Genomic DNA, 27,764 nt, shown 5'->3' with positions numbered 1-27,764 from the left:
GCTTTTTCTTCAAGGCCTTGCCTGTGATCTGATTGATGGTGGCCTGGGAGAAGCCAGCTGCTTCAGTGGGCACCACACACAGACGCTGCACTGTGTTTCCTGTGTGTCTTTGGCAGGTCTTACTCTGAGCTCCTGCTTCTTTCCTTCATTCAGCAAGTGTTTTCTGAGGGGTAGCTTTGTACCAGATACTGGGGTGCAGGGATGAGCAGTAACACATGGTCCCCAACCTCCAGAGACTCAGATTTAGGACAGAGGACTGGCTTTTTAGAATATCTATCTATCTATGTATCTGTAATTTATTTATTTATTTGTTTGTTTTGGCTGTGCTGAGTCTTCACTGTTGCTAGAGCTTTTTCTCTAGTTGTGGTGAGCTGGGGCTACTCTCTTGTGGTGTGCAGGCTTCTCCTTGCACTGTCTTCTCTTGTTGCGGAGCACAGGCTCCAGGGCATGCGGGTTTCAGCAGTTGTGGCACATGGGCTCAGTAGTTGTGGCTCCTGGGCTCTAGTAGTTGTGCACAGAGGACTGGTTTTTGCAATAAAGTATGGAACGAGCTGTAACAGTGGACTATACAGAGGATCTGGGAGCCCAAGGGGGCAGGGCAGCTGACACAGATTGGGAAGAAGAGGGAAGCCTTCCTGGAGGAGATGTTGTCTCCACAGAAATTTAGCAAAGACAAAGGATGGCTGGATTGGCAGGGTCCCAACAGGGAATGATGGCACACTAAGTTAAGATAATTTGAGGAGGCTTTACATACAGAGGGGTTATTTGCAAGAGTGTGGGTAGGGGGTGGAGGAACATTATAAAATATCACAGAAACACAGGCTAGCAGCAGCCCCTAGGCCAGAAGAAATGAGGAGGGGGTCTCTGTACCACAGAAGAAAAGTCCTGCAGATGAGTCTGCCTCGATAGGAGGAACGGACCTCCATCTGGGAACAGGCAGCCTTATAGGACTGTCCAGGGAGGCAGTAACTACCCTGGCTTCACTCTCTCCTGTGTTACAGTTGCTCCTGGTGCTTCCCGTTGGGCCCCGGAGTTTACTTATGGAATCCATACAGGGCAGCCTCTGGGGCACAGAGCAGGATGCAGAGTAAATCAGGAGGGGCCAGCAGGTCTTATCCAGAATACTGGGTTAGGGAAGGGTAGGTGTAGAAAAGCATGTAGATGGGGGAACTGTGTTCTTTATGGCTGTAGTGTGGAGTAAACTGGGCTGAGAGCTGTCCATCATGAAAACCTTGCATATCTTCCTGAGGAATTTGAAAATTTATCCTAAAGGCAGGAGGAGCACTGAAGGATTTTAGGCAGGAAGTGACAAGTTTAGATTTGTGTCTGTAAACCCTTCTGGCCCTGGCATGCAGCTGACCTGGAAGTACCATTTCAGATTAGAGATGGTGAGGGCTGAATCAAGACAACAGCCATGGAGAGAGGAAGATGTGGATGGATTTGAGGAATTTTTAAGAAGTAGACTCAAGATGTGATCAGCAATTGGATAGGAAAGTGTCAAGGCCTCAGTTTTTGGCTCGAAGCTCTGGCACGAGAGGGAACTTCATGGGAGCAGGTTGGCTGTCCAGCTGTCACCTCTTGGGCTTTGCTTACTGGATTCAGAAGACTTAGATTGGCCCTCATTAGCAGGACTGTGAGCTTTCAAGGGGGGGCTTTGGAGGGGCTTTTTAGACATGCAGCAGGTTGGCCCCACCTTGGCTATTCCGTGAGCAAATCAAGCTGGAGAGCACGAGACGGCATCTTCTGCTGCCTGCCTGGGATCCCCTGAGCCAGGACCTGCTCCCCTCCAACCCTTGCCCCTTTCCATATGGAGACAGGATGTGTTTTCTTTTAAAGTGCTTCACTGCAGGGGCAAATGAGGCCCAGCTGAGGGGGGAGAGCCAGCAATGAGGCAGAGCATGGGCTCCACAAGCTGGGGCGAGCCCTGGGTTCCTGTCATCCCCCGTTTCCTTCCTCGCTTTTCTGAAGGCCCTGGTCCCCGTAGGCTCATATTTCATCACTCGGCAACTCTGAGGAACCTGCTATCCAGTAACAGGGCCCATTCCTCAGAGTTCTCTGCCCAGAAACCTGGAATAATTTTCTTTTGTTTTAGAGGGAAATGCTGAGGTAGTTCTTTCAAGTCCTAAGAACTTGGGTCGTCATGGCAACATGTAAGGGTGGGGTGGGTGAGGTGGGGGGCTTCTTAGCAGCATTTCGTTTCAAATGCCAGATTAAAGGAAAAGCTTCTTTGGAGTTTGCCTCATTAAGACATAGCTGGGTGCATGCTGGCTGGCTGATTTTCTGGTTCATCATTTTACACGTTACATTTTGCCTACATTTTCTCACCTGATGGACAGTCTTCTGGGACTTCTCCCTGAGAATTTTGGCTCACGCACCTCTCCGAAAATTTCAGCTCATTTCTGGCAAGAGAGTTGGTGGGAGTGTTTTCTTTGTTCTGTCTGGGGCCTTGTCCTGTAAGCCCCTTACTCACAATAGGACTGCCACTTTAAAGGAAAAAAAAGAAAGATACTGTGCTTATTGAGGTCTTGTTCAGTCTGTGGAAGGAAGGATGTTCACTGAGCAGCCATTTCGCTCCACACTACACTTTTGGTCCAGGACCCTTCTCCCATTTGACCTGAACCAAGGATCAGGGGAGTCCAGTGCTGACTCTGGCTCTGGGGGATGCCTTCCACCTGCTCTCTGGGGGAATCTCAGAGAAAATAAAGGTGGTAATGTTTAACCCAGAAGCCGAACTCAAGTATTTTCCCCCCTAAACTGAACCATAAATCCTGGCTTGACATGAATTCAGAATTCTTCAGCTGGCACTGGCCTCCACACTCCACCCTAGTCCAAACCTTCTTTCCCAGCAGGGGAACTTGGACCCACAAATGATACTCAGTCACCTTACAATCACCCAGGTGTCAACTAAAATATTTCCCACACTCAGTCACTGCGTCTTGGCATTTATTCCTTCAGTGTGACACCTGGATTCACCTAGTTGCTAACGTTCTTATTAATAAGAGCCCGCACATATTGACCGGTACTGAGAGCCAAGATTTCTATGCATCACCTAATTTAACAGTCACCCAAAACCCTGTGAGGCAGGTACCATGCTTCTCATCTTACAGAGGAGAGAACTGAAGACCCAAAAAAGGCTAACTTGTCCAGAGCCAAGCAGCTGGTCAGAGGCAGAGCCAGGTCTGTCTGATGCTCTTTCTGCCAGGATGGTCCGAAGGCTTTCATTCCCTCTCCTAGACCCTGGCAAGCACTCTCACACAGGCTCCATACCTCATTTCTCAAAAGTAGCTGCTGAACAATCTTCCTAAAGCTCCCTTGTTATTGCTTCCCCTGGTATGCTCCGTTCGGGAGGCGTGGAGACCACAACTGCCTTGTTCACCTTGGTGTCTATAGGCCTTAACCCACAGAAGGTACACAATTAGCGCTTATTTACTTAACTGAGTCAATGAAAAAGATCTCTTTCCGCCACCAGCCCCTCCCTTGTTCTCTCTTTTTGGGTCCCTCCAAGCCAGAGCCACTACTGGCCTCCACCATCAGACATGACTTACCTGCTCCTGAGCCAGTCCAGGCAGGTAGAATCCAGAGTTTTCACATGTGTTTACAGGATATATACCTGTGGAGTATCTGTAGCTCTGGCTGCTTCTGCTTCTGCAGGGAAAAAGTATTAATATTTCTGCTGCAGTAGATCCAAGATCTGGGGGAAAGTCCTGGGCTCCCAAATGCCCCCTGGGTCCCTTCCTCCCTCCGCTCCCTCACATATCAGCCTCGTCTATAGAGTAACTATTAACTAAGCACCTATTGGGTTGGACACTCTGCATACATTATCTCACTGAACTGTCACAGCAACCTCAAAGCAGATAGTGGTGTGGGCATTTTACAGATGAGGAAATGAGACTTGAAGGGACTAAGTCACTTGCTAAAGGTCTCAGACTGGCACCAGTAGACGAGGGATTTGAGCAGGGACTTATCTGTGGTTGGAGCCTTTGTGATTTTGTCTTCCCTGCCCTTCCTCAAAGGGGCCAGGCTCTGCCGTGTCCTACCCATCAAACCTCAAAATTCCTTCTCACTTTCTGGAACCTGACAATCTCAGAGGCTAATAATCATAGTAAGAACAGATACACTTCTGTAAACATCTGTGTATGCCAGAAGGTCCACAAATGGCCTTATTTAATCTTCACCTAAGAAGTAGACGGTGATTATCTCTGCCTTATAGATAAGAAAACTGAGCGATTAAGTGTCACCTCCAACATCTGATAACTACTGAGGGGAGGAAGCTAGGATTCAAACCAGGTGTGTCAGAGTCCAGAGTTCATTTTCCTGACTACTCTTTCTACAGCCCTCTGTCTGGGAATGAGGCCTTGACAGTCCTCTACTCCCCTGCTGCACCCCACTTCTAGCTGAGGTCCAGCCACCCAGAACCTGGTCACTACTACCTTTTGGCTTCTGGACTCCTGCTGTTCCGCCCCACCTGCTGGATGCACCAGCTTTCCGGGTTGACCTGAATAGAACTCTGCTCTCCTGCTCCATTGGTTGCTGTGTTTAGCATGTCTGGCCACCCTGGCAGCTAAGTCAGTGCTTTGCTCAAGCTCCCGCCACAGCTCAACACCCCCCCACCCCTTTGCCTGTGCATGGAGGTCCCTGTGTGATTCCTACCACCCGCCACCGCCCTGTGAGCTTGACAGGCTACGGTACCCTGCTGTTACAGCTAGGCGGCTGTCTAAGGAGGCCACAGAGCTCCCCTGCTGCTCTCCACCAGTGATGAGCTCTTTGTGGCCCTGGGACCCCCACCCTCTGGGGCCAGTCCCTGTGCTTGGCCTCCGTGGCCCCGTGGCTGAGGCTTCCTGCCGGCTGCCTTCTTCCACTGACCTGCTGAGTGGCTCTCCCCTGTTCTGCGGTTTGCTGGCTGCCTGAGTCTATCTGCACTGACTCCCACCCCTTGTCTTCTGTCCCTGAGGAGTGCCTGCTCTGAAGCCTCTGCGTGTCCCTGCAAGCCCCAGGTCCTGCCCTGCAACCTTGCCCTGTCACCCCTCACCCCACTCCATGGGACATTATCCAGCCTTTTTTCCCCCACATATCCTGACTTGGACTCTGCTCCACTTTGAGCAGAATCAATCACTCAACTAAGAATAAAAGGCGGGGTGCATGTGCAAGACTTAGTGGAGGTACTGAGATGCCCCAGCTGCCCCCGCTCCCCAGGCCCACTGTTCCACGCCTGCACCCTTTGTGCCTGGTTGTACTCTTCTACTTGATTCCTCCTAAGACGGCAGGCCCCCGCCTCTCACCCGACCTCACTGAAGGCCCCCCCAGGCTCTGAAGCCAACTCTGAGGACTGTAAGCCAGGGCTTTCCCATGTTCTTTGCACACAAAGAAAAGGCAAACCGGGGTAAATGGAGTGATGGCTGGCAGCCAGGGAGGAGCCTGCCAGGAGGTCCAGACACCCCAGGCTTGGCCCCAAGCGCTAAAAGGATGGATGAGTCTCTGCTCACCTGGAACCCATTCTACCGAGAGCAGCTCTCCTCTGAGCCTTGGCAATAAACAGTAATAGCTCCCTTTTATCAAACGATTAAAACATACCAAGTGGTGTGTTAGGCATTTAGATACATCTCGTCTGGTTCTCTAAGGCAGGTAATAATTATCCCCATTTTACAGATGAGGACCTAAAGCTCAGAGGCATTCAACGGCTGCCCAGGGCCTCTGCCTCTCTGAGCTTCTATTAGGCTTAAAAAGTCAGCCTGTGATGAACCCTCCCACATCCGTGGTTTCCTCCTTACGTGCCCATCTTGCAATGAAGCGGGAGCTCTTTGAGAGCAGAGCTGGGTCTGGTTTCTGTCTGCATCCCACCCTGCCTGGAACACTGTGGAAGCTGCCTTTTCTCCAAGTCCTTCTAGGAAGCCCCAGGATTCTTTGGCCCAGCTCTTGCTGTGATTCTGAAGGAATAAACTCAAACTCAAGTGCCCTCCTCAAGGAAGGCCAGACCCCTTATCTGGGAAGAGGGGCTGAGCTGCTGCCAAGTGGCTTGGTGACTGTGGCTATACATGGTCAAGTATTTCCAGGACAAACGCTGTAGGAATCCATATCTCTTTGCTCCTCCTCAGCAGGGCATCTGCTCACACTAATGTCCCTGGTCGTGGCCTGGAGAATCTGTCCCACTTCAGACATGGAGAAATCTCAGGTGTCTCTTTAAAGGTGATCCCATCTTTTATGGATGTGAGGGCTTCCCTTGTGTCTCAGCTGGTAAAGAATCTGCCTGCAATGTGGGAGACCTGGGTTCATCCCTGGGTTGGGAAGATCCCCTGGAGAAGGGAAAGGCTACCCATTCCAGTATTCTGGCCTAGAGAATTCCATGGACTGTATTGTCTGTGGGGTCACAAAGAGTCAGACACAACTGAGCAACTTTTACTCACTCACTCACCCATCTTTATACCCAGCTCTTCATGGCGACCCCTGGCAATCCTTGAGAGAGGAGAGGCAGGGAATTGAGCAGTGGGTCCTATTTCCACACTCTTGCCTGCATTCTATCCTGTTAAATAACAGAGAGTGTTGGGTCAGTGTGACCCCAGAAATTGCTGAGCTGGTCCAATCTCTCCATTTATAAATAGTGAAGCCAAGGCCCAAAGAGATGAGTGTTGCCTGCAAGATCACACACCAGAAACACCCTGACCCTTCATTCAGTGCTCTTCCCATGGGATACGTTGTTTCAGCATCAATTCAGTACCCAAGGTTCTGCCACCGAGTTCCGGGTCCTGGAAGTCACTGACTTACCTCCGTTGCTTCTTGGTTTAGAGGACTTTGTCTCACCTGTGGAGAGAGGGGATGGGCAGGTAAAACCACCAAAGGACAAAAACCACAGGCACCCCCCCAGGCCCTTGCTGGCCCCTGCAGCTTCACAAAATGGCTGGACCACTTGTGCTGTCTGTTGCCCACGCTCCCTCTGTTCCCACGGTGTGGGAGGGCTGCCTCTATTTTGAGGACTGTGGTGGTTATGGGTCCATTAGTGGCACAGACTTTCTTGCAAGGCAAGGTCTGTGCTCTTTGGCCAAACAAGGGCTCATCCTCAGCCTGGCAGGACCAGGAGGGTTAACTGGGAGCTGCCCTCACCGTCCTCCTTGTCTCCCTTTCTTCCAGAGGGAAGGCGCGAGCTCTCTGCCATCTACATATTTTCAGCTGAGTTATATTTTGCATAAAGTAAACTTAGCAAACAGAGAACACAGTGAGAATATATTTGGCTTTGAAGCGTCAGTGTTCTGACAGGCATTTCCTATTAGCTATCTCTGAGCCGACCAGCCCGGCTGGGTTTTGCTTAAGTGGCATAATTCTCCTGCAGTGGAGACAGCTCATTCATTAGTCATTCCAAAAGCCAAATACAAAATACCCTTCTCTAAGCCAACTCCACCAACCAGCCCCGCAGCCCGCAGCCCAGGCGGAACAGTGAAACTGTGGAGCTTATGGGCCGGCAGAGGTCAGTCCAGGAACCACCTTTCTGAGGACCTTGGCGGAAGGCTTTGGCTTGAGCCCTTCGTACTCTCTGGAACAGGAATGACACATCTTCCTCTGGTTGGCAGAGGCCTGGGGAGCTGTTTGGAGGATGGGCTCTACCCCATTTCACTACTGAGTCACTCGCAACAGCTAGAAGGCCCAATCGAATATGTTGTTTGGTTTATGGTTTTTTAGGTCCTAGAAGCTAAAGGTACTTGTTCTAAGAGGAAGCAAAGAAATGTGTCCTTTCCTGCTTGGGTCTCTCTGCTGAACTCAGCCCTTCCTTGATTGGCATCCTGCATGTTTATCTCTTTTAATCCCTGTGCAGTGAGGGCCAACATCCCCATTTTACAGATAAGGAAACTGGAGCTCAGAGAAGTGACTTGCCAAAGGTCACACAGCCAGGGTTTGAGACTGTCAGGCTCCAAAATTCATCTTCTGTCCTCTGTTAGGAAGCATTCTTCAGGATGATTATTTGATTTTAAAAATGAAGATCTTGATACATATGGTGGTGAGGATCTCTTTTTTTCAACTTTGGAAGACCTGAGAATGCCCCTTAGTCCAGGCAGGGTGGGCTGAAAAACCAGCCAGGAGAAGGCAGGGAAGGCATGCTGTTCTGAGAAGAAGGCTGAAAACACCTGGACTGGAAGCTGGTGGTGGTGGCGGTTCTGATGGGGGTGGAGTCTTACTTGAGGGGGGCCAGGAGCTGGGGCCAGACGAGGGACAGGGAAGGAGTTGTTACAGTTCCACCACCCAGCTGGGGGTTCCACACGTGCCCCACTGCATGGGCCGTCTGACAAACCCAGACCAAGCAGAATGCCATGTGGTCAAGACTCCACTAACACCCAGTAATGAGGGGAACACCAGAGAAGCACTGAGAAAGTTCCTGTGCAGAGGCCATGAGCTGGCGGTTGTGACCACAGCTGGCGGTCGGTGTCAGACTCCCCAGAGGGCCTAATTAGCGCTCCAGGTGGATGAACACGCTCACAGGTGCCCAGACCCATAGGGAGGTGGGGGTGGGGTGGGGTGGGGGAGACGGGCCAAATATATATTCTACTTCTGATTTGTACGTATGCATATATGCGTGGGGGCTTCCCAGATGGTAGTGTAAAGAACCTGCCTGCCAACGCAGGAGACGTAAGACATGCGGGTTCAGTCCCTGGGTCGGGAAGATTCCCTGGAGAAGGGTTTGGCAACCTACTCCAGTATTCATGCCTGGAGAATCCCCATGGACAGGGGAACCTGGCGCACTACAGTCCACAGGTCCATACTTGCAAAGAGTCAGACACAACTGAAGCCACTTAGTATGCATATATGAATGTATAAAAGCTAGCAATGAAAACCTCAGAGTCCTTTCAAAGCATACCTCCAAAGCTTGAACTCCACACTGGTGCCCTCCTTAGCCTGGCATTAGACCTTCCGCATTGCTGGCCTCAACTCACCTGTGTGGCATTGTCTCCCAGCATCCCCTCCATCTCTCCACTCTCTGTTTCAAACTATTTGTTGTCTCCAAACACATAAAATACTTCCTCTACAGCGTTTCTGCTTGCTGTTTTTTCTGCATGCATTTTATCTCTCCCATTCGTAGCTAGCCTCACCTAGCCAACTCCTACTCACCCTTCAAAACCCTGCTAAAATGTATCAGAAAGCCTCCATCTCCCCAGGATATTTTTTTTTTTTTTTACTGTGTTCCTGACCCTTTTTCTTTAACTCTGGTAAATTATTGATTCTAGTACACTGTGGGGGACCCTATCCTATTTTATCTCTGGACTTCCAGGACTCCGTGGAGAACAGACATATAGAAAATGCTCAGTCAGTTGATAAAGCAGCACATCCTGAATGGCTGATGATTTGAAAATGTGCCACAGAAACGCGGTGCCTCAGACCTGAAAGAAAACACAATTGATCTACGCAAGCCACTTCTCTGATGTGGTCCCACCTCATCTATATCCTCAGCCTGATGTAGTGTACATACCACCTAATCTAGTAACTGGCACATATTAAATGCTCTATGAATGGGGGCTGACATTGTTGCAGTTGTTTCTCAGGACTCAAAATGGACCCAGAAGAGTTCATAGAAAGAACGCTGAATCTGGAGGCAGGGCTGCAGTTCTGTGTCTAAGACTCTAAATTGTTGTTCAGTCACTAAGTCATGTCCGACTCTTTACAACCCCATGGACTGCAGCACGCCAGGCTTCCCTGTCCTACACTATCTCCTGGAGTTTGCTCAAACTCACATCCACTGAGTTGGTGATGCCATCCAACCATCTCATCCTCTGCCGCCCCCTTCTCCTCCTGTCCTCAATCTTCCCAGCCTCAGGGTCTTTTCCAGCAAGTCAGCTCTTTGCATCAGGTGAACAATATGAAAAGACTCCAGATAACTTTGAATAAGTCACTTCAGCCTCACTAGACCTCAGTCTCCTCATCTAGAGTGACAGATATAGCCATATGTCCTATAGTTGGGCCCCTTCCAGCTCAAATGTAAACAAGCCCAAACAAAACCAAAGCAAACATCACCGGTAGATCTTAGGAAATCCAGCTCTGATCTTTCTGGTGTGACCTTTGATCAGAAACCAGGGAACCAACCCCAACCTAAATGGCTCTTTTGGGGGTGTGTTCTTGTCCCAGGCAGGACCAGTCCCCAGGGAGGCAGAAACTCCTTGCCAAACTGGCGGCCAGTCATACCCACTTCACCATCCCAGGGAAGGAGGGAGAGAGTCTGTCATGGACCTTTTGGCAAAATCCTTCTTCCTCCCCAAACACCAGCTATGATTAGCTGTGTCCTCACCACGAAACTGCAGGGGTGTGTGCGGGTGAGTCACAGATGTTCAGATCACATTTATAGAGTGCTTGCAAGGCTGGGCGGCGGCGGGGTGGGGGGTGGGGCGGTGGTGGCGGTGCTTCGTGGCTGTCAGAAGCACCCAAGCTCCCTTTCCTTAGCTCTAGCTGTTGTTGAAACCTTAGGACCCAAATACTTGGGGTTACAGAGTTTAAGAACCATCCTCTGATGCTACCCAGTTTCCAGGCAGTTCCTTATGCCAGGCCTCTGCCATTCAGAGCAGGCCCCTTGGAGGTGGATGGGGACTTGCCCCCCACACCATCATCCCTACCTCACCCTCTGCCATCCCCCCCACCCAGCAGGACTGCCACAGGGACAGACCCAGGCCTGAACCCCTTTCTCCCTGATCTCTCCATCCCTGGTCCCTGTCATCCTCCGAAGGGACTGGGAGATCTCTTGAGGAGTGGTTGATCTGAAACTCGGAATCTCCCAGCCCCAACCCCCTGCCCCATACCCTAGGCTTACTCTGTGGCTGCTGATGTGAAGCAGGGCTATGGCCACTGGTGCAGGAGTCCCAGCCCTTCTGAGCTGGGTGCTCTGTTCCCAAATGCCCCCCTCATGCCTCCATCCCATCTGGTGACAGAGGACCCTGAGCTGCCAGTATGAGCTGAGAAAGAGGTGGAGGCCTCGCAGGCGGAGGAATCCTGGCAGGCGGGCAAGTTGCAACAAGTGGACCAGGGCTGCAGCGTGCAGACCATGAATCACCTGGGTCCTCACTGCTTACTGGACAGAGCTGGAATAATGACAATAATAATAGAGATCCAGGGTGCTGCTATTAACGCCCACCTTTCCTCCCAAGGGTGGTATCTCTCCTCCATCCATCTGACAACCCTCGGGGGTGGGGGGGGAGGGAGTTGCTGAGGGCAGAGATTTTGTTGCCCTGTCTTAAATAGGGGGGAAACTAAGGCCAAAGTTATTCTCTGCTGAACCTGGATAGTCCTGAGAAAAGTGCCAGTGTCGTCCTGAGGTCGGGAGAGTCACACAGCCCCACAGTTTCTGGCCCTCCTCACTGGCAAGCTCTAGGCTCAGGTTTTTGTTTTCTAGCTCTCACAGTCTTTCCTCTAATCTTTACTTACAACAGACTTAGGGCTAGGGATGATTATTATCCCCATTTCACAGCCGAGGAAACTGAACTTCAGAGAGGTTAGGTAACTTTTCCATGGTCACACAGCAAAGGAGTGGCAGAACCAGGATTTGAAGCTGCTGGATTGTGCCTTCGCAGCCTCCTGTGCCATCCACAGTCAAGAATCCCAGCATCTCCAAGGCTGGCTTCCAAGTCTCTCCTGGCCTTTCTCCATTGTCTTCCCCTCTCGGATTCACGCTATCTCAAGATTAGGGCTCTTCTCAGAGTTCCCTGGAGGACAGCTTTCATTTTCATCTCTGAGCGGCCGTGGAAAAGTAGAGACTCAACACTTTAATTCTGGGGTCTTAGTAATTATCTTGTATCTACCACCCACTCAACTCTACCCACCAGTTATTATAATAACAACAATAATAATTTAGGGAGGCAATGATGATGATCACAGCATTCACTGATTCCCCACATTGGAGGCTGGACAGAGACAGATACAGTCTCACCCTTTTAAAAATTTCACGATGGTTCTGGATTTGAAAGTCAGGAACATTATATTCTAGTCTTGGTTCTGGCAAGGGTCTCAGACCGCATATGGCTGAGTGAGCCCCTAAATCCCTCTGTGCCTTTATTTTCCCCTCAGTAAAATGGGAATAACAGTCTTGCAAGTGAAGTGCTTTAAGCTTCTTGAGAGAACTTGGTAATAGGACCATTTTTTTCTTTTAAGCATCACCACCCCATATTTACCATTTAAAAAAGACCCAGGAGCCTGATGCCTCAGTGATGCATTCATTGTCTTCATGCCCCAATCTCCCACTGCTCTGGCTGCCCAGCCCTTGGGGGAGGGTGCTGGGTCGGGGCTGGGGCAGAGGCTGATCTCTGCGTTGCAGTGGGAGTCTTCCTTTTCCAATTCTTATCCTCAATAGCTGCCTCTGCCAAGGCCCTGGAGCTAGAAAAAGCGAGGCTATTGCCTGAGCGCAATAAATGCTTTTATTAGCCCTTTTATTAATGATGGTCGGTATTTGTTGAGAAGCTGGGACAATAGTTATTCCAGTAAAAGGATATTAAGCTCCCGCAGACAGGCCGTGTATATCTAACAAGCTCTGGCCCCCTCCCTCCCCCAACGCGGCTTTATTAGGATGCAGCACACCCCTGGCCTCCTAGCAACTCCAAGAAGAGAGAGGAGGGGTGGGGGAGGAAAGGATAAGCTGGTGTCATTAAACACACAGCCCTTTTCAGAGGTTACGGTAAACCAATCACAGGAAGCTTTTGCTTCCCTCTTGAGAGCTGGGGAGCCTGTGTGATTTTTGCCTTTTTTTTTTTTTTTGCTGCCTCTGGTTCTTGGCTATTTTACAGCCAGAGCTGCTAGTGACGAGTTGGTAAAGGAGGAGGACATCCTTGAACCATTTGTTAAATTTGAGACCATTCTCATTCTTTATTTTCAGCCATTTTACATTATTTTTAATTTAACAAACACATTTTTAATGCTTACTGTATGTGGCAGTGTTCTGAGTGCTTCTCAAATATTTATTTAATCCTCATAACATCCCTATGAAGCAGGTACTATTATTATTTCTATTTCATAGATGAGGAAATTGAGGCTCAGAGACATGAAGCGACTTGCCCAAGGTCACATAGCTAGTAAGTAACAGAACCAAGTTTGAACCTATACAGTTGTCTCCACTGTACTCCATCTGAAATTGAAATTGAATGTGAAAAGAACTGGAAAGTATTTCTGAAATTCAGCAGCTTTATCACTTTACCAAAAGGAATTAGATATCTTCATATAAGTAATATATAGTAAATTATAGTAACAACCCTGAAATTCAGAATATCTGTGAGTTGAAAGCATCCTTAAAGATCATTTTATCTGATCCTCTGATGAACACAAGAATTCTCTCTGCAACATCCCTCATGTGTGATCCTCCAGCTTTTGCCTGAATTTCTCCAATGACAGGGAACTCATTACCTCATCACGCAGATTATTCTAGCTTGGCACACTTTTCACTGTTACAAAAGAAAGTTCTTCCTCAGGCCAGACTGAAATTTAGCTCCCTGTTGCTTATTCTCATGTAGCTAACTTTATCTTCTAAAACTGGAAAAGAAAAAAAAAAAGTTTCCAGTTTGTATAGGAGATCAGTCTTAAATCACTTAAAAACAACTTTCATGCCCCCTTCAATCTTTTTCCTCTTTGGGGTTAAACTTCCTTAGTTCTTTTATGATTCTCATTTGTTATAATTTCCGGACTCTCTGTCTTCCTGTTTCCACCCCTCAGATGTTGTCAGTGTTCATCCCAGAGCGGTGTCAGAAGGAAGCACAACACATCAGGTGTGGTCCAGGAGTGCTGAGAGCAGGATCACTTCCTGCTCTCCTTTTATGAACTCTGCCCTCCAGTGATGCAGCCTAAACTCACCTTAGGTGCTCTGAGTGTCACATTATACCCTTGACTCACATTGAACTTTGACTTCCCAGGTGGCTTAGTGGTAAAGAATCCACCTGCCAATGAAGGAGAGGCAGGAGACTCTGGTTTGATCCCTAGTTCAGGAAGATCCCCTGAAGGAGGAAATGGCAACCCACCCTCTCCAGTATCATTGCCTGGGATATCCCATAGACAGAGGAGCCTGGTGGGGTACAGTCCACGGGGTTGCAGGGTCACCCATGACTGAGCATGCACGAATATTGAACTTGCAACCAATGTGTGGCTCTTCTAGCTCCCTCTTCCAAATGCTGAAATTACACTGCTGTGCTGGGTTTTTGTTTTGTTTTGTTTTGAGCCCAAGGGTAGTAAATTTCATCTTGTTAAATTCAGTTCCTTGTCCAATCTATCAAGGTAAACTTGGAACCTTACTCTTTTACCCTATTTAATAGTGATTTTGTATCATCTGAAATTTTGATAAATGTGCTATCTGTGTTCCCATACAAGTTGTCATCAATTATTTTTTTAAGCTGAATAGGAAAATTTCCTAGACTAGGTTTGTGGAGGAAGATGAGGTAAAGCTAGAGTGGTTCCAAAAAGACATTTTCTTTTTGGATTGACAGCAGTTCCTGGTGGTGTGCACTTTCTGGGAATGTGAGTGTCTGGGTAACTGAGTAAAGACTCATCCAGCAGCATCACTTCTGCGTCAGAGCTTGTGACCCATGACGAGGCAGGAAGGCAAATATTGATAACTTGGTTCATAGATCTGATTGCTTCCTATATACTCTCTGCTGACAAGAACTGAGAGTTGAAAGGGAGGATGTTATGAAATAGAAGCAAGGCTCACTGTGAGGAGACAAACAGGACTCCCAGACCAGCTGATTGCTGTAAGCATTGAGATCTCCAGAAGTGAAAAAGAAGACATTCTTGGAGCGAAGACAGAGCTAACAACAACAACAAAAAAAGAGCTTTGGCACACTGCATGGAGTTTGAATAAATTTTTCTCAGCTTGAACAGCCTTTCTCCTCTGTCATTTCTCAGAGGTCACACCTAAAAGCCAAAAGAATCAGACTGAGGCCACCTCATTGGGGTTCACAGCAGGGAGGGTCTCTGTTTATGCCAGAGGTGTTGGAAATCAATTTAATGTCAAAGTCCTCCTCCCCAGCCCACTCATACCATGCACCACAGGGGTGTATTTTTAACTGTCTTTCTAATATTCACTCAAATTGTTCTTCTCCTTGCCCATTTTGTCACAGTCTTTTTATTCTCTAGTTCCCACCTCTTCTCCACAGGCTCCACCCTGACCCCCTCAGGAGTCTGGTGGGCTGTGGTGTCCCAGGCACCTGAGTTGGATCCAGCTGTGGGGCTGGAGGTCGGTTTTGGTGCCTGGGGGTAATTATTGGTGCCTGAGACTTATGGGATTTCTAAGATAGTCACTGAAGGAGATCAGCCCTGGGATTTCTTTGGAAGGAATGATGCTAAAACTGAAACTCCAGTACTTTGGCCACCTCATGCTAAGAGTTGACTCATTGGAAAAGATTCTGATGCTGGAAGGGATTGTGGGCAGGAGGAGAAGGGGACGACAGGAGATGAGATGGCTGGATGGCATCACTGACTCGATGGACGTGAGTCTGAGTGAACTCCAGGAGTTGGTGATGGACAGGGAGGCCTGGCGTGCTGCGATTCATGGGGTAACAAGGAGTCGAACACAACTGAGCGACTGAACTGAACTGAACTGAACTGAAGACAGTCACGGAGGAGAAATGGGACCAGGCTGCCAAGTCCACGTATGGCAAGCCAAGAAAGCCGGCCTGTGAGAGAGCCTGGAGCCAAGGGGGAACCAATGTCAGGGGCAGACAGAGCAGTAGGTGCTGAACTGATGAGCACGCAGGGTTTTTAATGTGTCACTGGTGGCCAAGGCAGAGGCATGCTTCTTGGGGCTAAGGGCCCAGCCTGGCAAAGAACATCCCCAGCTCCATGCCTCCCTACTCCATACTCCAGCTCTGATGCCCATCTCTTTCTTGCTCCCACAATGCACTGGGATGCTATTTTAGTTCATTCAGGCTGCTATAACAAAAACACCATAGACTGGGCAGCTTCAAAAGCAAACACTTATTTCTTATACTTCCAGAGGCTGGGAAGTCCAGGATCGAAGTGCCAACTGATTCAGTGTCTGGTGAGAGCCCATTTCCTAGATCACAGACCATCATTGTCTTACTGTGTCTACCTGACAGAAGGGGTGAGAGAGCTCTCTGGGGTCTCTTTATTTTCTTTATAATTTTTTGGCTGCACTGTGCCATGTGGCACGCAGGATCTTGATTCCCTGACCAGGAATTGATCCAAGGACTCTTAACCATTGGACCACCAAGGAAGTCCCTGGGGTCTCTTTTAGAAGGGCATGGATCCCATTCATGAGGGCTCCATCCTCGTGACTCAATCACCTCCCAAAGGCCCCACCTCCTGTTCAGTTCAGTCGCTCAGTCATGTCTGACTCTTTGCGACCCCATGAACTGAAGCACGCCAGGCCTCCCTGTCCATCACCAACTCCTGGAGTCCACCCAAACCCATGTCCATTGAGTCAGTGATGCCATCCAACCATCTCATCCTCTGTCGTCCCCTTCTCCTCATGCCCTCAATCTTTCCCAGCATCAGGGTCTTTTCAAATGAGTCAGCTCTTCGCATCAGGTGGCCAAAGTATTGGAGTTTCAGCTTCAACATCAGTTCCTCCAATGAATACCTAGGACTGATCTCCTTTAGGATGGACTGGTTGGATCTCCTTGCAGTCCAAGGGACTCTCTAGAGTCTTCTCCAACACCACAGTTCAAAAGCATCAATTCTTTGATGCTCAGCTTTCTTTATAGTCCAACTCTCGCATCCATACATGACTACTGGAAAAACCATAGCCTTGACTAGACGGACCTTTGTTGGCAAAGTAATGTCTCTGCTTTTTAATATGCTGTCTAGGTTGGTCATAACTTTCCTTCCAATGAGCAAGCATCTTTTAATTTCATGGCTACAATCACCATCTGCATGACACCACCACATCAGGGATGACACAAGCCTTCAGTCTGTAATCGACTTGAATTGTCCATCTACTGGACTTGATGCACGGGGCCCACTCTCAACTCAGGAGGTGCATCCCTTCCAATCAGAGGGCCTGTAATCAATGTAAGAGATGCTCCTGTTACCAGCTTCAGCTTGTTGGAGTCCCACTAGGTGGACCACTTCCACCTGGCCTTCCTGCTTGGCTAGGTTTCAGGGGGTTGGACACTCACCATTGGGCCCTGTGCCCAGTAAGATCTGAACTCAAAAACGGGGGTGGCCACCCTCAAGAGGATGGAAACCACTTATCTGTACAGAGTCAACATTTCCATTAATTTAGTAATAGAACCCACCTGCCAATGCAGCAGATGCAAAAGATGCGAGTTCAATCCCTGTGTCAGGAAGATCCCCCAGAGGAGGAAATGACAACACACTCCAGTATTCTTGCCTGGGAAATCCCATGGACAGAGGAGCCTGGAAGACTACAGTCCAGGGGGTCGCAAAAGAGTTGGTTCAGTTAGCTTACTAAAAAATATGATTGTAAACAAAATCTGTTTTTTAGTCATATACCTTAGGGGAATACATAAACCAAACCAACCCCTACAGTTTGTCTGGATTGAGTATTTCACTTTACGATTTATCTTTAAGTCACACTGATCTAGTTAAAGGCCATAGGCATTATTATTATTTTCTGTTATTAGCCAAATTCTTGTTTGCTTGTGGTCTGATTCTTTCAGGTATAGGCTTGTGTTAATTTGTAGGGTTGAGTTATTTATGTCATATTACAGTCCATTTCCTATGTGTTTTCCTCTCAAGTTGATCACCAATTCAAAATGAATTAAAACCCTAACCCCAGAAGTGGGACAAAAGGAGTGAAAATGGGACTTGAGAGAACGGAAGGATCATCTCTTGGTATTTTGGCCCAGTTGTCCTAGACCCCAAAGGCAGACAGAAGCACTCAGCTCAGAGGGGAGGGAAATAGGAATATAACAAAGATAAAAACACCAACTCCACCCAAATGACTCAAATGAAGGCGCGTCTTGGAGTCTTTTTGTTTTCCTGAAACTTGAGGCCTGAACCTAGGAGAGCACTGTCCAGCTGCCTGTGCTCAAATGGGAGCTTCATAAATCTCCAAAAAGTGGCTGAGCCTTTCTCTTCTCTCTTTGGCTCTGTTTCCTTCTTTGCTGAGCGTCCTGATTTGTCAGAGTGAAGGGAATTGCATCAGTCAGTTTTGAATCAGACAAAACCAAACCAAATGGACAGCCTTCCTTGGAAATGAAAAAATACTGGTGGGAATTTTTTTTTTTCCACCACCCTGACTTACTAAGCAGCACTAAGTATATTAAAGAAGAGTGGACAGGATTTCAGATATATGAAGGGGAGCAGTAATTTGAACCCTGAGTTGGGTGGGGCTTGGGTAGGAAAGCAAAGGTATGGATTCAGCCTCATGATTCTCCCTCTCCCGCTGCAGATGAGAAGAGGTGAAGAGAGAAGCAGTGCAGGTGTGAAGGTGTACATCTGCAGGAATGCCCCTGTACATGCCGCTACAAGGAGTAAACAGAAAAGAGTCCAGGAGAGGAAAAGAAAAGCTGAGTGAAGTTGAACAAGAAAATACTCAGGTCAATAATAGTGATCATAAGAACCATTAGGGGTAAGGGTGATAATAAGAACTATACGCTGTATTCATCCATTCAACATGCATTTGTTCACTGCTGCTCTGGGCATGGCACGTTCTAGGGTCTGAGGATACAACAGTAAATGAAATTAAGCCACTCCTTTAGGAAGTTCTAGAGTAATACATATCAGGCAGGTAATGTTCCTCATCTCATCTATTGACCCTATGAAGTGGTTACTATTATCCCATCCTACAAATGATAAAACTGAAGCACAAAGAAGCTTTTATAACTTGGCCAAGTCTCACAGCTAAGTCAAAATTTGACCTCAGGTCCCTCTGACTCCAGAGCTCCTAGACTGTGATATGCACCCTCCACTAGTGAATCCCCAGTGAAGCCCCACTGGCCCAGCCTCAGTGGTGAGAACTCATTGGACCGACCACTTTCCCTCCTTGAACTAGATTCTATCCATCCATGGCAAAGAGGGGATGGAGTCACTGATCTCTGAAGTCCCCTCCTGCTTATTTGGAAACATTCTATACTGATATCCTCCCTGCTCCCAAGAGCTTCTCGTGGAGATGGGAGGAGCTAAGTGGATGTTCAAAAAGAGATGACAGCCCAGAGTAATGTTTCCCACACTGGGTTCCAAGGATTTCTTTCCCGGGATTCTGAAGTTTTCTCTGAGAATTTGATGTTTGTGAAACAGATTCCTTGAGAGCCCTCAGTTCCAGAGAGGAGCAGTCCTGGAGTTGCCCTCTGACCAGCAGAGAAGGGAGAATGATGGGGTGGAAGGAAGAAGGGTCTGCTGGACCTCAGGAAACAGCCTGTCTGGGCAGTTACCTTTCTTCCTGGAGGTACAGGACTGGGGCAGTCCCAGCATAGCCCCTCCCCTTCCCCTGCCTTCTTCTTTAAATACCTGCAAGTCATGGGGGAGAGTGGCTCAAGACGGAGCGGTTATATGTATATTTAAAGCTGTTTCACAGCAGAAACCAACACAACATTATAAAGCAATTATCCTCCAATTAAAAAAAGACTCTCTCTCTAAAAAATACCAGCAAGTCCATATGCCCGCTGAAGCTGGGAGAGGTGAAAGGCAGTGGGGGAATGTGTGGGGAGTGCCCAAGGTGGTTCAGGGTGCACCCAGAACTTCGAGGGTCAGGCTAGAGCATTTGAGGGAGGAGGGACGTGCTGCCAAATGGTCATGGGTGCCCAAACAAGGCGGGACAGGTCCCAGATATTCCCCTTAACCCCGACTCACCTCACCTGGCTGGTTAACTGTTCTAATGTGGAAAGTGAGGCTAGAGTGTGAGCCCAGCTTGCCCACGAGCTAAATGCAGCCCAGGTCCCCCTGATAAGCTTAGTCAACTTATTAAATTACACAGGAAAAATAGAGATGAATATTAATTCCACACACCTCTCTCCTCTGCCTGGGGAACCTGCCTTCTCTGGGTTTCACTTTTCAAAGCCTGAAATAGATATGGAGATTTTGTGCTTAATTAAAGGAGAAGGGTGCTCACTTCAAGCCTTTTCAAAATCATTTTGGTTCTGAGCTCAGTGGAGCCAGTGAAGACCCAGTCACCATCTGGCAGGAAAGGTGTTAACTTGGAGTCTCCGGTCAATTCTAGACATCAGATTCAGAAACAAAGAGAATTAATTTCGGAGTCCCCCTTGGCCGGCCCCTCCCAGCCAGTAAGCCGAGAGCCTCTGTATTGACTTGCTAGGTATTAAAAAGTTAAGTCTGCTAGGTCACCTGCAACGCAGAATGCCAGGTGCCAGAGCCTGCCCCACCGGGCAGGATTATCTTATCAGCCAGGCTGATAACACTCAGGAAAGCCTGGCCATAAGGAGCAAATATTTATAAGCCCAACACCTTTCAGTCCGTAACAGATTAGGCACAGGATGGCAGCAAGAGCAGGGGGCTGAGTTAGCAATCAGCTCTGGCCTTCGGAGCCGGGTTCCTGATCAGAACCTTCCTGTGCGTGTTCGGCTCTCGAAGAAGGCATGTGAGTGCTGAACCGTGTAGGAGGCGCTTTCCCACCTATTCCCTCACCAGACCCTCATGACAGCCTGGTGAGAGAGTTATTGTGTTACTCCCATTTTACAGTAAGAGACTAAGGTACAGAGAGGTTCACTGATTCGCACTTTCACATTGCTAGCAAGTGGGACTTAAACTAGGTTTTCTGGTTCCAGAACTTGTTTGTTTTCTAAGCTGCAGCAGTGGCCTTGACTGCTTCTCACTTGGCCATGCTTTAAATTCACAGCTCCCCAAGGAGCCCCCTGTGCCCCTCGGTTCCCTGGTCACAAGCTCCTCTCACTTGGCAGATGAGGCCAACCAGAATCTGATAAAGAGGGAAAAGGAGATAGTGAACCCATGGGAACAGTCACTAAAATAGCCCTGGCCCCAAAACACACACATCCCTGTGGGCTCTCCGAGGGCTTAGAATTCATTCCTTTGGGTCTCCTGGTCTTTTCTGTTTATTCATTCTCCCTGGGAGAGGTGATTAAATGATTAGATGCAAATGAATTAGAATGAGAGGTCATCCGTGGTGTCAGAGGAGGTGTCACTGATTGGAGGGGTCACTGGTTCCCTCTGTGCTAGTGTGGAGGGAGGCTGGGGGGAACCTAGAGGAAGCCCCCTCCCTCTGGGTCTTGGGTTTCTTCTCCACCAAAGGAGACTAAATGATCTTAGACATCCTTACTTCCTGAACCTCAGAAAAATCTCTTGGGACGAGGAGCTCCATAACCCTTCTCTTTTCATCCTCAGCCAGGAGAGCAGGAGTATTCTGAGGAAACAACTTCTAAACTGACTGCAGAAGAGGTGAGTAGCTGGGGTCAGGAAGCAGCCCGTGCAGAGGCCTGGAGGTAAGTGCCAGCATGCGTGTCTGAGCAACTGTGGTCCCAAAGCTTAGGTTACAAGAGGTTGAGAAATAAGGCTCAGAGATAAGCAGGAGCCAGATTACAAAAAGTCTTGTAAGACCATGTTAAGGTGTGTGGGCTTTATCCTAAGAGCAATAGGGAGCCAGAAAGGAGTTAAAGCAAAGAAGTGGCGTGACAGTAGGTGTGTTTTAATACTTTCCCTCTGTTTGTTTCCAAGGCAAACCGTTCAATATCACAGTAATCCAAGTCTATGCCCCAACCAGTAATGTTGAAGAAACTGAAGTTGAACAGTTCTATGAAGACCTACAAGACCTTTTAGAACTAGCACCCAAAAAAGATGTCCTTTTCATTATAGGGGACTGGAATGCAAAAGTAGGAAGTCAAGAAACACCTGGAGTAACAGGCCAATTTGGTCTTGGAATACAGAACAAAGCAGGGCAAAGACTAATAGAGTTTTGCCAAGAAAATGCACTGGTCATAGCAAATACCCTCTTCCAACAACACAAGAGAAGACTCTACACATGGACATCACCAGATGGTCAACACCGAAATCAGATTGATTATATTCTTTGCAGCCAAAGATGGAGAAGCTCTATACAGTCAACAAAAACAAGACCAGGAGCTGACTGTGGCTCAGATCATGAACTCCTTATTACCAAATTCAGACTTAAATTGGAGAAAGTAGGGAAAACCACTAGACCATTCAGGTATGACCTAAATCAAATCCCGTATGATTATACAGTAGAAGTGAGAAATAGATTTAAGGGCCTAGATCTGATAGATAGAGTGCCTGATGAACTATGGACGGAGGCTCGTCACATTGTACAGGAGACAGGTATCAAGGCCATCCCCATGGAAAAGAACTGCAAAAAAGCAAAATGGCTGTCTGGGGAGGCCTTACAAATAGCTGTGAAAAGAAGAGAAGCAAAAAGCAAAGGAGAAAAGGAAAGATATAAGCATCTGGATGCAGAGTTCCAAAGAATAGCAAGAAGAGATAAGAAAGCCTTCTTCAGTGATCAATGCAAAGAAGTAGAGGAAAACAACAGAATGGGAAAGACTAGAGATCTCTTCAAGAAAATTAGAGATACCAAGGGAACATTTCATGCAAAGATGGGCTCAATAAAGGATAGAAATGGTATGGACCTAACAGAAGCAGAAGATATTAAGAAGAGGTGGCAAGAATACACAGAAGAACTGTACAAAAAAGATCTTCATGACCCAGATAATCACGATGGTGTGATCACTGACCTAGAGCCAGATATCCTGGAATGTGAAGTCAAGTGGGCCTTAGAAAGCATCACTACGAACAAAGCTAGTGGAGGTGATGGCATTCCAGTTAAGCTATTTCAAATCCTGAAAGATGATGCTGTGAAAGTGCTGCACTCAATATGCCAGCAAATTTGGAAAACTCAGCAGTGGCCACAGGACTGGAAAAGGTCAGTTTTCACTCCAATCCCAAAGAAAGGCAATGCCAAAGAATGCTCAAACTACCACACAATTGCACTCATCTCACACACTAGTAAAGTAATGCTCAAAATTCTCCAAGCCAGGCTTCAGCAATACGTGAACCATGAACTTCCTGATGTTCAAGCTGGTTTTAGAAAAGGCAGAGGAACCAGAGATCAAATTGCCAACATCCGCTTGATCATGGAAACAGCAAGAGAGTTCCAGAAAAACATCTATTTCTGCTTTATTGACTATGCCAAAGCCTTTGACTGTGTGGATCACAATAAACTGTGGAAAATTCTGAAAGAGATGGAAAATACCAGACCACCTGACCTGCCTCTTGAGAAATCTGTATGCAGGTCAGGAAGCAACAGTTAGAACTGGACATGGAACAAAGACTGGTTCCAAACAGGAAAAGGAGTACGTCAAGGCTGTATATTGTCAGCTTATTTAACTTGTATACAGAGTACATCATGAGAAATGTTGGGCTGGAAGAAACACAAGCTGGAATCAAGATTGCTGGGAGAAATATCAATCACCTCAGATATGTAGATGATACCACCCTTATGGCAGAAAGTGAAGAGGAACTAAAAAGCCTCTTGATGAAAGTGAAAGAGGAGAGTGAAAAAGTTGCCTTAAAGCTCAACATTCAGAAAACGAAGATCATGGCATCTGGTCCCATCACTTCATGGCAAATAGATGGGGAAACAGTGGAAACAGTGTCAGACTTTATTTTTTTGGGCTCCAAAATCACTGCAGATGGTGATCACAGCCATGAAATTAAAAGACGCTTACTCCTTGGAAGGAAAGTTATGACCAACCTAGATAGCATATTCAAAAGCAGAGATATTACTTTGCCAACAAAGGTTCATCTAGTCAAGGCTATGGTTTTTCCAGTGGTCATGTATGGATGTGAGAGTTGGACTGTGAAGAAGGCTGAGCGCCGAAGAATTGATGCTTTTGAACTGTGGTGTTGGAGAAGACTCTTGAGAGTCCCTTGGACTGCAAGGAGATCCAACCAGTCCATTCTGAAGGAGATCAGCTCTGGGATTTCTTTGGAAGGAATGATGCTGAAACTGAAACTCCAGTACTTTGGCCACCTCATGTGAAGAGTTGACTCATTGGAAAAGACTCTGATGCTGGGAGGGATTGGGGGCAGGAGAAGAAGGGGACGACAGAGGATGAGATGGCTGGATGGCATCACTGACTCGATGGATGTGAGTCTGAGTGAACTCCAGGAGTTGGTGATGGACAGGGAGGCCTGGCATGCTGCAATTCATGGGGTCACAGAGAGTCGGCGACGACTGAGCGACTGAACTGAACTGAACTAAACACATGTGGAGACTAGATTGGAGGGTGGGGAACAGAAGAAGGTGATGGGAAGAGGAAGGGCAGTGGGAGAGAGACCCCACCTGAACTTCTTTCTGCTTCCCAGCCCCTTCCTCTGACCTAGGTTGGCCTGGTTATGATACCTGTATTTGCAAGAGTAATACTACTGGGCTTCCCAGGTGGCTCAGACAGTAAAGAATCTGCCTGCAATGCGGGAAACCCCAGTTTGATTCCTGATTTGGGAGGATCCCCTGGAGAAGGGAATGGCAACCCACTCCAGTATTCTTGCCTGGAGAATCCCCTGGACAGAGGAGGCTGGTGAGTTACAGTCCATCGACTTGCAAGGAGTCAGACATGACTGAGTGATAAACACTTTCACTTTTTCACCATTTATAGTTGCTTCCTTTGTGCCAGGCACTGTGTGGGGTGCTGTCTGTGCTTTGTCTCATTTATGCCTCACAGTAACCCTACCAGGTAGGAATGCTTACCACCTGGAATTCATAGATGAGAAAACTTGGGTCAGAGAGGCCAGGTGTCTTGCCCTGGATCACACGGCTGGTAAGTTGCAGCAGCACTACACAGGCAGAGATGTGGCTCATTGTTTTTAACCATGGGTGTCCTGCCCCATGAGATACCACCCCCATGGTTAGCCTGCACTTTCAGGGCAGGATGGATCTCTGTTGGCTAGCTTCCTGCAGCAGAGGAGAATTGGAGCAGAGGTCGTAGTTAGCACAGATGTGATTTGCCGTGGGTCCCCTTTAAACAAGCTGTGTGGTGTATCTGGAGAGGGTGTGAGGTCTTTGGAGCATTTGGGATCCCATGGCTGGTCCGCCTTTTGGGTCAGAGGAGAAACAGAGCCGGGCCTGGGGCAGGCTGTGATGCTGCAACCCTCTTCTCCATCCACCTCTCACATGAAGGAGCCTCTCAGAAGCCTTGGGGCTTCAGAAACCACTTCCCAATCCAGAGGGGAGCCAAGAAGTCACACTTCGCAGAAGCTAGAGAATGCAGAGGGAGAATGGCTATTACTTCTTTCCCATGCTGCCTTTTCTAGAGGGGAATAGGACCCCAGGTCTGGGTCAGGGAGCTCTGAAGGGCACCCCAAGGTGGTTAGCACAGGGGCAGTGCTCCCAAAGGCCAAGTAGAGTAGCAGGGTAGACTGACATCTCTGATTTGATTCCCCCAAAGTCACTGGAGACCCCCAGTGAAATTCACCCACTTCTATCCCATGATACAGAACAAAGAGGTTACTTTGCTGAGAGCCAGGAGTGCAGGCTTCTGTGCTGGGCCCTGCCACATCGGGCTGGGCAACCTTGGAAAGGTCCCTCTCCTACTCCTTTTCCCTCACCGGATGGGGTGAGCCCTAAATGCCCCCTCTCCCAGACCTGGAGTCCAAGTCTCCAGGGTCTGGATGAGCCTGTGGTCCAAGCTGGCTGGCTTCACAGCCCTCTGCAGTCATGGGGGCCCATCCTCTCTCCCAGGGCCACCCTGGAGCCAGGCTAGAGGGCAGGCCAGCGGTTTTGCTCCTGCCCCACCCCCCCAATTCCCCACTTCCCCACTCCCCCACTGCCCCCTTACTCTAGGAGGACACCAGCCCTTTTGGGTTTGCTCTGTCAGTTGGATAGGGCTGGCTTGCACCTGCAGAAGGGCACTCTAATTTATTTTGCATTATTTTGCATTACCTGGCTCCTGGGCCTCCAGCTTGACATGCAGATTTATGTAAAAGAGACCCAACATGCAAATGAGCCAGGCCTGCCACTTGTTTTAGTAACAGGCAGGGCTGCATCACTGGCTCCTCTGGCCCAGCTGTTCTCCCCACGGCCCATGGATCTCTCAGGCCGAGGCCCGTCTCCCTGCTGCGCTGCCTCTGCTCTGCTCTGCTCAGAGCTCAGGCCAGCTGGGAAGTCAACTTGACAGCGAGGTTAGAAAGAAGAAAGCTCCAACCCTGCTTCCCCAAGGAGTTTCTGGCTGTGACCTGTTAGAAGACAGCGGAGAGATACAGACAAACACCCACAACCGACCAGAGAGAAAGAGGCCAGCTGAGAGAAAGGTGCACAGGGATTCAGAGGGGCCAGGAAACAGGGCTGCACGTAAAACAAGCATGAACCGAGAGGGACAGGCAGATGGACAAAGAGCAGGCAAAGCACAAAGTCAGAGATGGGGAGGAGCAAAAAAAAAAAAAAAGCCGGCAGAGACAAGAGACAGGAGAGATGGGGACACAGGAGGGGGTTGCTGACGGAGGGGGCGGACACCAAGAAAGGAACAGATTTCAGAGCTGCTGTGGAGGAAGAATAAGGATATAGCAACAGCCGGGCTGTAGGGAAGAAAAGTGAGGGAGGAGTTGGCGATGATGACAGCTTGACGTTGGGGAGTGGGGAAAAGGAGTCACAGGCGGAAGTGACGGGGGAGACCCGTGGTGAGAGACAGGGGAGCCACCCTGTGAGGAGTCCTGACAGCAACTTGGCTGCCACAGGCAGGAGCCATGCCACCACCTCGTAAACCGATTCCTATCTGCCTAGCTGTATGTGGGCTTCCATGCTAGCTCAGTAATCAATAATCCACCTGCCAATGCAGGAGATGAGGGTTCCATCCCTGGGTTGGGAAGATCCCCTGGAGAAGGAGATGGCAACCCACTCCAGTATTCTTGCCTGGAGAATCCCATGGACAGAGGAGCCTGGCGGGTTACAGTCCATGCAGTCTCAAAGGAGTCAGACTAAACAACAACAGCTATTAATACATATATACCTACATATCTATAGAGCACACTTATAAAGCATACAGATATGCAGTGGGTAGAAGAAAACATTCTACAGCCACAAGGCTCTAGAGAGGGAGCTCGAGGGGTTGTCCAGTGTGGCAGTAGCCGCTGTGTGTCTGTCCTCACAGGACCTAGGGAGAATTCACCGCTGGTCACCCCAACCTTCTGGCTGGAGAGCAGCCAACAAGCTGGGTCCAGGCTGTTCCTTGCTCACCTGTCCCAGCCAGCTTCCCACTTCCTGTCCCCTGAATGCTCTCGATTTGAGCAAGAAAGTAAGCAAGCAAACAAATTAAAACACAAAAAGGGAACCTGTCGTGCTCCCACAACCTCTTCTGTAGGGAAATTGACATTGTGGGAGGAGGGAGTGGGCAGAGGCCCTGGGTCGGTGGTCTTGGAACTCTGGCAGGGTGGGAATACTCCCTGGGCTTTTGGATAATCTCCACCTCTGCACTCCGCCCCCACGAGAGCTCCAGGGAGGGGACAGAGGAGGCATTTCTTAAAACCTGAGGTGTCGACACTGAAGGTGTCCTCAGAACCCCTCCAGCCCAACTTCATCATTTCGTGGAAGAGGGCACTGTGGCCCAGAAAGTTCCAGCAGCCTGGTTAGTGTGTAGTCCCATAGTGTGGGGTTGGGCTAACGGACATTTTTTGTTAAACAACACTTGTTCCCTCCAGATGGTCCCCTTGGCACTAACTGACCTTGCCCTCTATGCCTCTGGGATTCCACTGACTTGCCCATGTCGGGCCTGGATACACACACAGCCCCTTGAAGTGTGGACTGTATTTTTGCTCTGAGACGGGTGAATTTGGTACATATTGTGAAACTTACGGGCACAGACACTTCTGTGCACTTTTCACCTGTGCTTCAGGAAGACCTAAGGCTCTCTGGGTCACCTTTACCA

The 27,764-nt window shown here is 48.7% G+C and overlaps 1 long non-coding RNA gene across 1 annotated transcript in view; it reads left to right on the top strand.

Annotated features, from left to right (window-relative positions):
• LOC109564242 (uncharacterized) overlaps nt 1-27,764 on the top strand; it is a 50,485-nt gene that overhangs the window by 9,106 nt on the left and 13,615 nt on the right. Inside the window, exons 2-4 of the long non-coding RNA XR_002181489.2 lie at nt 18,314-18,461; nt 21,220-21,273; nt 21,550-24,425. This is a non-coding gene — a long non-coding RNA (uncharacterized lncRNA). The remainder of the gene's footprint in view (nt 1-18,313; nt 18,462-21,219; nt 21,274-21,549; nt 24,426-27,764) is intronic.

Source organism: Bos indicus, chromosome 1, assembly GCF_029378745.1.
Source record: "Bos indicus isolate NIAB-ARS_2022 breed Sahiwal x Tharparkar chromosome 1, NIAB-ARS_B.indTharparkar_mat_pri_1.0, whole genome shotgun sequence".
Classification (NCBI taxonomy): domain Eukaryota; kingdom Metazoa; phylum Chordata; class Mammalia; order Artiodactyla; family Bovidae; genus Bos; species Bos indicus.
This window is presented reverse-complemented; position numbering and strand designations above follow the sequence as displayed.